This window comes from Asparagus officinalis, chromosome 6 (assembly GCF_001876935.1).
Source record: "Asparagus officinalis chromosome 6, Aspof.V1, whole genome shotgun sequence".
Lineage (NCBI taxonomy): Eukaryota > Viridiplantae > Streptophyta > Magnoliopsida > Asparagales > Asparagaceae > Asparagus > Asparagus officinalis.
This window is the reverse complement of record NC_033799.1, coordinates 60,738,431-60,748,885: the sequence shown is the minus strand read 5'-3', so window position 1 is coordinate 60,748,885 and position 10,455 is coordinate 60,738,431.

The window sequence follows — 10,455 nt, the reverse complement described above, 5'->3', positions numbered from 1 at the left end:
ACTAGAGACAGAGGAGGTGGATTGAGTTTATCAAGGACTACGAGTTCGCGATTCAGTATCATCCGAGGAAGGCGAACATCATAGCAGATGCGTTGAGTAGGAAGCGTCGGCATCATGTTGCAGCTTTGAGGTGCTCATTGTATCGAGATCTCCTCACCCTTAGCCAGTTTGATTTCAGACCCGAGATTGGTGGAACAAAAGCATTTTTAGGAGCTGTGTCAGTGCAGCCATCTTGGGGTGACAGAGTTGTCAGATCTCTGTTGGGAGACTCTTGGATTCAAATCTGGAAGGAGGAGATTTTCAAAGAGCCTAAGGATGATTGGACCATTAGAGCAGATGGAGGCCTTCGAATGAAGAGTAGATTAGTTATGCCAACCAGTGTGGAGCTGAAGAAGGAGTTGCTTGATGAAGCACATCGTACCCGATATACAATGCATACAGGAACCACTAAGATGTACAAGGACCTGAAGAGACACTTATGGTGGAGTGGCATGCGAAGGGAGACTACAGATTATGTGGCTAAGTGTTTCACCTGTCAGCAAGTGAAGGCAGAGCATTAGAGACCAGCAAAGACACTTCAGCCTTTACCCATTCCAGAGTGGAAGTGGGCGGACATTTCTATGGACTTCATTGTAGGGTCGCCGAAGTCGAAGAAGGGGAACGACTCAGTTTGGGTAATTGTAGATCGGTTGACGAAGTCAGCCTATTTTATTCCAGTGAGGACTACTTATACCACCGAGGCATATGCGAAGATATTTATTTGGGAGATAGTTCGACTTCATGGAGTTCCAGTCACGATCGTGACAGATCGAGGTTTGGTGTTCACTTCCCACTTTTGGAGGAGTTTCCAGGATTCGTTTGGTAGCAGACTATCTTACAGCAGTGTCTTCCACCCACAGACAGATAGTCAGATGGAGAGGGTGAATCAGGTGTTAGAGGACATGTTGCGGGCTTATGTCATTGAATTTCAGGGCAGCTGGGAGGATCATATTCCACTGATAGAGTTCGCTTATAACAATAGTTATCAAGTGACAATCGGTATGGCCCCTTATGAGGCATTGTACGGGAGACCTTGTAGATCACCGATATGTTGGGCAGAGCCGGAGGATAGCTTAATGCTTGGACCAGAGCTAGTGAGGTAGACTACTAAGAAGGTAGCATTGATCAGAGAGAGGATTCTAGCCACTCAGAGTCGTCGGAAGAGCTATGCAGATAAGAGACGAAGACCCTTGGAGTTTCAGGTTGGGGATTCTGTTATGTTGAAGGTATTGCCTATGAAAGGCATTCAGCGATTTGGTAGACGGGAAAAGCTTGCATCGAGGTATATTGGACCTTTCCAGATTTTGGAGCGCATTGGAGCTGTGTCATACAGACTAGATCTTTCAGCATCGATGTCTAGGATACACAATGCATTTCATATTTCTATGCTCAAGAAGCATTTGCATGATGAGGAGCAACAGAGAGTGTTGGATGCACCAGAGATTGAGCTTTAGGATGATTTGACTACTATTGAGATTCCTGTTTGTATACTTGCCAGAGAGGACAAGAGACTTAGAAACAAGGTAATTCCTTTGGTGAAAGTTCAGTGGAACCGAAGTGATGTTGAGGAGATTTCTTGGGAGTGCGAAGAGGACATGCGTTGCGACTACCCACACATGTTTGAGCAGGTAAGTTAAATCTCTTTTTGTATGACTTATATATGATTTATAGTTACATATATGGCGATGTTTATACTTAACACTAAAATGAGGGTATTAACACTTATCTCCTAAGTACTTGGAACATATGGTATATATATGAGGGGTTCCTTGTTTGGATTTTTTGCTTGATGTACTTGTTCCATTTATATATGAGGGGTTCCTTGTTTGGATTTTTTGCTTGATGTACTTGTTCCATTTAGTTAGGGGTTAAGTGAGGGTATTTACATTTTTGATGGTTAAGTATAGACATCGAAGATGATTTTTGTGAGCGCAAAAGACGCTATGTAGCGCTACTTCCTGCACCTATTGAGGAAGTAAATTGATTATTGCGTGTGAATATTTATGAGGTTGTATTTAGATTTAACGCTAGAATTAAGATATTTCCACTCAATTCATAATCTTATGGAACACACGGTATATACATGGGGGGTTCCTTGTTTGGATTTTTCGCCCGACGTACTAGTTCCATTTGATTAAGGGTTGAGTGGGGATATAGTCATCCTAGATTGTTAAATATAAGTATCGCTATATGCTTATCTAGAGTAATGTAAATTGTGTAAGTATTGATTTCTGAATTTCGAGGACGAAATTCTTTTAAGGGGGAAAAATGTAAAACCCCGTATTTTTGTTATATAGATATGTTAATTATTAATGATAAATAATTTTATTGTGGTAAATGACTTGAGGTCATGGATATACTTGATAACAAGTTATTAGATTTGTATGAATATATTTATAGAGAGTTTTGTGCATGGGATTTGGTAATTTAGCAAAGCATACATGAATTTGGAAAGTGTCTGCTTAGTCGACTTATGAGTCGACGTATGAGTCGACTTATGAGTCGACTTACGGGCTGATTTTTAGTTTCTTTTCAATTGCGGGTTTGGTTAATTTTTGTTCGGGTTTTAACCATATTATATAAGTTCTTTTAACCCAAAACCAACCCTTTTTACACGAGTTTTCAGAACCCTAGCCCCCTCTCCCTCTCTCTAACCCTAGATCCAGTTTTCGACGGCTAGTTGGAGGGATTTCGGGGAGTTCATCAGCGGTTTTTGGTGTGGTGCAGCATAGGGAATCATCCTCTTTCGGATTCAGGAGTTACCAGAGGCGAGTAACATCTCGCCCAACTCTACACCCTTTTTATTTGCACGTTTTTACAAAGTTTATTTTGGATTTTTGAGCCTAAACCGTATTTTTGTGCATAAAGATAGATTCTTTATTATATGAATTGCAAGAATTAAACGTTTTAGATTATAAAAGCTCACCAACGTTTTGTAATTAAGATCCAGATCTGGAAATTTAGTTTTAAACATGAGTTTTATGATGATTTATGGATTTCAATACGTTTTAAACATGTAAATAAATGTTTAGGGTTTTAGTATATGAATTCACATGCAAATCTTTCGTTTCTGTTGTTACACATGTATTAGAATAAGTAATATACTGCTGAGAATGATGTAGAGAATTATTCTAGGTTGAAAATTTTACAAGTAAACATCATATGCTCGAACTGGAATTTTGGTCTGCTCAGTCGACCTATCAGTCGACTTATCAGTCAACTTATGAGTCGACTGATGAGTCGACCAATGGGTCGACTGACAAGAAATTTACAACATTCTTCTTTTCTGTCAGTCAAGTCGACCAATGAGTCGACTGATGATCCCAGTCGACTCATGAGTCGACTCATGAGGAATTTTCCAGTTTTCTCGGTTTGAATCTATTTGGGTTGTTTCAGTCTAAGTAAAACTGTTTATACATGTTTATTATTGTTGTGTGCTTCAATGTGACGAGGAGTCGCCTCGAATATCTGGTATTAGAAATTACTTGTTCATCATGTATCTTTACATGTGAGATGACTTGCGGACATGAGTTTAGTTTTGCACATCGAGTCACGTGTGAAATTAGTGTATATGCATCTTTTCATATATTGCACTTAGTCCATGTGTTGGGCAATTATTTTGTGTAGTCCATGTGTTGGACATTTATCTCATTCAATCCATGTGTTGGACATTTATTTTTCAGTCCATGTGTTAGACAATCTACATATGCAGTCCATGTGTTGGACTCCATGTGTTGGACATTTATTTTTCAGTCCATGTGTTAGACAATCTACATATGCAGTCCATGTGTTGGACATCCACTACATCTATGTTAGTCCTCAGTCCATGTGTTAGACAATCTACATATGCAGTCCATGTGTTGGACATCCACTACATCTATGTTAGTCCTTGTGTTGGACACCAGTTTAGGCCTTGAGTATAACACTTATACTTACATAAGCTAGACATGACACTTATGTGAGTTGTGACATGACACAGTACATAAGTTCTGAGATGGGTTTGTATTTCTTCTTATTATTATTGTTTCTGTTTTAGATTCTGGGTTTGGTATTTAGGGATTTACAATTTGAAATACAAGGTATATACTGAGGGTTTTCTTGTTTGGATTATGTCGCTCGACGTACCTATGCTCGTGTTGTAAATTTTTAAATACTAAAACCCTCTTTTGTTAGGTCCAATGAATTGTATCTTATTATGTATTAACTGTATTTTCTATATACAACGAGCCCTCTCCCTTGGGGTTGGTTGTGATGTTGCTCACTAGAGCGTTGACGCTCGTTGTCCCTCCCCTTTCAGGTAACAAGCCAGGAGACCGGAGAGTCGCAGGTTAATGGTGATGCACTCTAGTGTTCAACTGTCTTTCTTAGATGTATTTTTATTTTGGAGCTCAACTGTAGACTTTTGTTTAGACGTTTGAGGGATTTATTCTAGTAGTTGTAAAGGCTATGTGCCTTATTTCCTCTTATTCAGACATTTTGTACCTGAGTCTTGTTGAGACTTTAGTTTATTTATTTCAGACATTTATCATGTATTTCTGTATGTTGGATGATGAAATATAAGTTTGATCTCTATCTTTTCATCAGTTGACTCTCGTATAATCTTTTACTTGCTTTTATACCTACACCTATTATTTACTCTACTGGAGAGATAGTAATTGTGATAGTGAAACATGTTAATGCACGGTGTGGTGGATGACAGGTTTGACATTCTTAGTTTCATCTTGGACTACAGCCTTGCATGAATCCAGAGGCGTCACACATTGGCCCTCTAATCTCAAGGCATAAGAGACACTATATGCAACAAAAATTGCCCATGTGTTCCAAATTCAGCTTATGTCAGAGATGTAGGCTTCAAAAATTACCTATGGGTTCCCGCGTGAAGCTCGAGATAAAGAAAGATGATGAACGTCATTATCTGAATAAGGGAGGATTATCTAATGCCATAGAGAAGCTAACAAATGCACAAATTGAGTTGATAAAGCATACAAATCAACGGGACAATACAATAATGAAGAAACGACTCGACCTGAGGTTACATTTCACCCACAAAGGAGTAAGCACCACTCGTGTCTTGATTATCCCATAGGTGTCTCATACATGGAATGTTGTAGATCTCGTCGCGAGCTTTCCAACGCATCTTGGATCACTTAAATCTGAGATCGTACGAGGGAGTTAGAGTTAAAACAACGGAGGACACAATCTGTGTCTCGGCCGAGACACTCCACCTATCTTGGACCTTATAGAGCTATTTTGACCATGATTCTTTTCAAATATGAAGAATCTAAAAAGATAAAAATTGTATAACTCTTCCTTAACTTTCCAACATATCCTGGATCGCTTCATTCCGATATTTGATGAGAGAGTTAACACCAAAACAGCAGAGAGATACTTCAAGTGTCTCGACCAAGGCCGAGACACTCCAACTGTCTCAGAAATTTTAGAGATGTTTTGACCATGATAATATTTAAATATGAAGAATCTAAAAAAATAAAAGTTGTATATATTTTTGTTATCTTACCAACTCATCCTAGATCACTTCATTCTGATATCGGATGAGAGAGTTAAAGCTAAAATACCAAAGGCTATATAGACTGCCTTGATTTCCGAGATAGTGTTTATGTCTAAGAGAAGAATGGAGATTTTGACTATGATCTGATTCGAATCTGAAGAATATTAAAAGATAAAAATTGTAGATCTTTTCGTTATCTTTCAGACACAACTTGAATCACCTTATTCTGACATCGGATGAAAAAATTAGATCCAAAATACCAAAGATAGTACAAACTATCTCGCACATGTGCAAGACACCCCGAACTTTCTCGCACTCCAGAAGCATTTTCGACGGATTTCGATCGGTTTTGACGGTTCTAGAGCCTCCCTAACTACCTTGGGGTTATCTTTAAATGTGATAAAGTGGTTATAACTGAGGATAGGTGTGAATCGACCGTTCTTATCCAGAAACCGGGCTCCCGAAGCCTATAAATAAAACCCTAAGGCCTTCATTTGCAGGCCCTTGGGCCTTCATTTGCAGGGAACTAGAATTTTCGAGCCTCGACAAAGCCCTGCCGAATTGGAGACTAAAGGAGCACGAATTTTAGAGAGGAGAGGAGAAGATCAGATCGAGTTCTTCAGCATAAAGAAGAAGAGTTCATCAGATTAAAGGATCTCTTATCATCTTTAGATTCAACCCTTAAAACATGCATTTCTAATAATGATAAGCTTATGAACTTGTGTGCAAAGTCCTGTGTAAATTCTTCCAAGAAACCAACACACTATGTAGACATGTATAGAAAAATCTATGAATGTACAAATTGCGGTCGTAAATGTCATCTTGCTAGATTTTGCTATGATGCACATAAACCCACTAAGGCTCATATTATTTCTCCTTGTGCATCCCATCAAGTTTCATCATCTCACACTTATGCACATTGTCACTCACATGCACCAAGTATTAATCATAAGTATGAGAATGTGTATAAATGTGATTTTTATGGTCGTTTTGGTCATTTGGCCAAGTATTGCTTTGATTTGAAAAATGTTTCACTTTTTGTCACGTCCCGCTTCCCAAAATACCGGGGGATCGGAACGTGAACAAGCCCATGACGTATTAGACTGAGAAGAATAAATAATAGGTCATTTCTTCTTAATCTAATACGCTAAGCGTCAAGCAAAATAATAATGCGAAGTCACAGGTCCTTGATCACAGTCAGCAAGAATATAATAAACAACCCAGAACAACATGGTACATACCACAAGAAGAAATATCATCCGAGACAATATAAAAGAGTCAACATGCCTTTATACAAAACTAAACAACTGAATATTGAAGAGAGATAAAATACATCATTCAACGGAAAAGAAAAGAAATGCTATAAAATAAACTAAGTATCATCAAAAACTAAGAAAATAACTAAGCTCCAACTTGTTCTTCTACTCCGTCTGCAAGACACTCCTGCTAAGAATACTCTGGCTCCTGTACGATTCCAAACTAACGTTATCCGTCTCCTAAATCTGATGTACACTAGAGAAAATAGGTGTACGTCAGCATGCATGGCACACGGCAAGATCCTATAGGGAGAATGAAACGGTCGAATGACCAATGGAAGAATAGGTAATAATAAATGCAACAACAGTAATGATAAGAGAAGCGTAACCAATGCAATAACAGAAATAGGAACATGTGATGATAGCAGTAATGATAAGAGTATGCAATGGGAATACTAACAAGCTAGATACAATCCGCTACTAGAGTATAACAGTCAGAAGAATCCGTAATCATCCAAGTATCGAAGTCATACAATTAGATGGAATTAATACTTAAAAATCTACAACAACAGACGTAGTACGTCGAGCGAAATAATCCAAACAAGGAAATCCTCATATATATACCATACATCTCAAATTATAGATATTTAAATATTAATCCCTATCTATGTATGAAAAGAAATATAACCGGACTATATTTCACAAGAATTCGAAATCATCCAACAAATCATGTAACTAGTCATCCTATAACAGGTCACTGGTCCATATCTCACACAGAGTCAATGCTCATATCACCGGATAACTGACTGTTCACAAATCCCTTACGTGCATCCAATGCCGCTGCACGATATCGGTTAGAGGACTACACGCAATCTGAATTTCCGGCCTGGTCTGAACTCAAACAGGAATCCGGTGACGAAACAGGTCATTGACCAAAGTGACTACACAATTTTCACTTTGGCCCAATAAACTAACCCAATGCTACACAATTTTACTGGAGTGAGTTTGGAAGATACATCAACAGCCACATCCGATCACTTGAACCAAGAATTTCCCATCCCAACTCTCTTGTCTTTCTAAGTTAGCAACACATAAGCCTCTAGGTCTTATTCACACAAGTCACTATAATCATAAACTCCTAACGATTCTCAATCACAACAATAATAAATGCAATCGATCATGAGTACTAATGTCATCATATCACAAATAATCAAAATTGAGAGTCATAATCATGAACAACGACTATGTAATTCAGAAAATAATCTTTTTCCAAAATAATTCATTTTAAATTATTGCACATTATAATAATTCAAAATATTCTCTTTTTCCAAAATAAACTCTTTTAAATAATTCTAAAAATATTCTTTAAATATTCTTTTTTAATATTCCCTCTTCCAAAATAAATTCTTTTCTCATTATAATTATTCATAAATCATTTCCTTTCAAAATAAATTCATTATAATTATTCTAAAATGATTCTTCTCCTAAAATAATTTATTTAAAATTATTATAATTTTTCTAAAATGATTCTATCACGCCCCGCTTCCCAAAATACCCGGAAATTGGAACGTGAATAAGCCCGCGATGTATTAGGCTGAGAAGAGTAAATAATAGATAATTTCTTCTCAATCTAATATGCTAAGCGTCAAACAAGAATAATAATGTCAAGTCATAGGTTCTCTATCACAAATATCAAGAATATAACAGACAATCTCAGAACAAAATGATACATATCACAACTGAAATATCATCCCAGACATAATATTCGGGCCAAACATGTCCTTATACAAAACTAAATACTGGAAAATATAAAATACATTGATCAGACGGAAAAGGAAGTACTACAAAGATAAATAAGAACTATCGAAACTAAAAAGATAACTAAGCTCCAACTTATTTTTCTGCTTCGTCTGGAAGGCACTACTGCTAGGAATCCTCTGGCTCCTGTACGATTCCGAACTGAGGCTATCCGTCTCCTAAATCTGACGTACACCAGAGAAAATAGATGTACGTCAGCGTGCATGGCACACTGCAAGAACCCACAAGGAAATAGGAATGCTCGAACGACCAATGCAAAAACAATAATAATAATAATAGATGCATGCAACTGGAATACTAATAATCTAAATGCAATCTATCAGTAGAATATAATAATCAGAAAAAATCCAAAAAAAATCAATCAAGTAACAAGATCATGCATCTAGCGATCAAAATAATCATCCAAGTAACAAGGTCATACAACTAGATGGAATTAATACTTAAAAATCTACAATACAAGACGTAGTACGTCGAACGAAATAATCCAAACAAGGAAACCCTCATGTATATCCATATGTCTCAAATTGTAGATAATTAAATATTAATCTTGATCTATGTATGAAAAGAAATATAACTCGTCCACATCTCACAAGAATCCAAAATCATCCAACAAATCATGTAACTAGCCATCCTATAACAGGTCACTGATCCATATCTCACACAGAGTCAACGCTCATATCACCGGATAACTGACTGTTCACAAATCCCCTACGTGCATCCAATGCCTCTACACGATATCGATCAGAGAACTACACACAATCCGATTTTTCGGCCTGGTCCGAATTCAAACAAGAATCGGGTGACTACACGATTTCCACTTTGGCCCAACAAACCAATCCCGGTGACTACACGATTTTCACCAGTGCGAGTTTGGAAGATATATCAATAGCCACATCCGATCACATGAACCAAGACTTCCCATCCCAACTCTCAAGTCTTCCTAAGCTTATAATAGTTTCGGGTTCACCTTCTAATTTAGTCAACACACCCACACATGTCACTAAGTCTTGTTCATGACGCACAACGCCACTAAGTCATGAAGTACTAAGGGTTCTCAATCACAGCAAGGAAATGATAAATAAAAGCAGCCAATCATATGCAATAGCATCACAACATACCAGATAATTAAATCTAAAATCATAAAATCAATCTAGAATAAACTTCTAAAATAATAAATTTAATTACTCGAAATTATTCTTTTGTCATATAAAACCTTTTAGTTTATTTCTCATTTTAGTAATCCAAAATACCCCCTTTTCAAGATAATTTCCTTTAAATTATTTATTATTATAATAATTCAAAATAATCCCTTATTCCAAATATAAACTCTTTTAAATAATTCTAAAAATATTCTTTAAATATTTTTTTTAATATTCCCTCTTCCAAAATAAATTCTTTTCTCATTGTAATTATTCGTAAATCATTTCCTTTCAAAATAAATATATCATAATTATCCTAAAATGATTCTTTTCCCAAAATAATTTCTTTAAAATTATTATAATTTCCCTAAAAATATTCCCATTGCTAAAATAAATTATTTTAGTTTATAATAATTATTCTGAAAATATCATTTATCGTATTACTATTAACATTCTTCAGCAAACAACCACGCAGTTAAATAACAGTCTAAAATTCAAATAAAAGACAAGATGAGCAAGGGATTTTGCCTCGAGGTTTCATCGAACGAATTAACACTATCGTGCGGTTACGGTTCCGTGAACGAGGCGGCGTCGTCGCTGCTGGCTGCTCATTGCGTCGGCGACGCGCATAGCGGTACGTCGGAGACTGATATAACAGCGATAATGGGTTGAGGTGGAGCTTGAGGAACGGTGC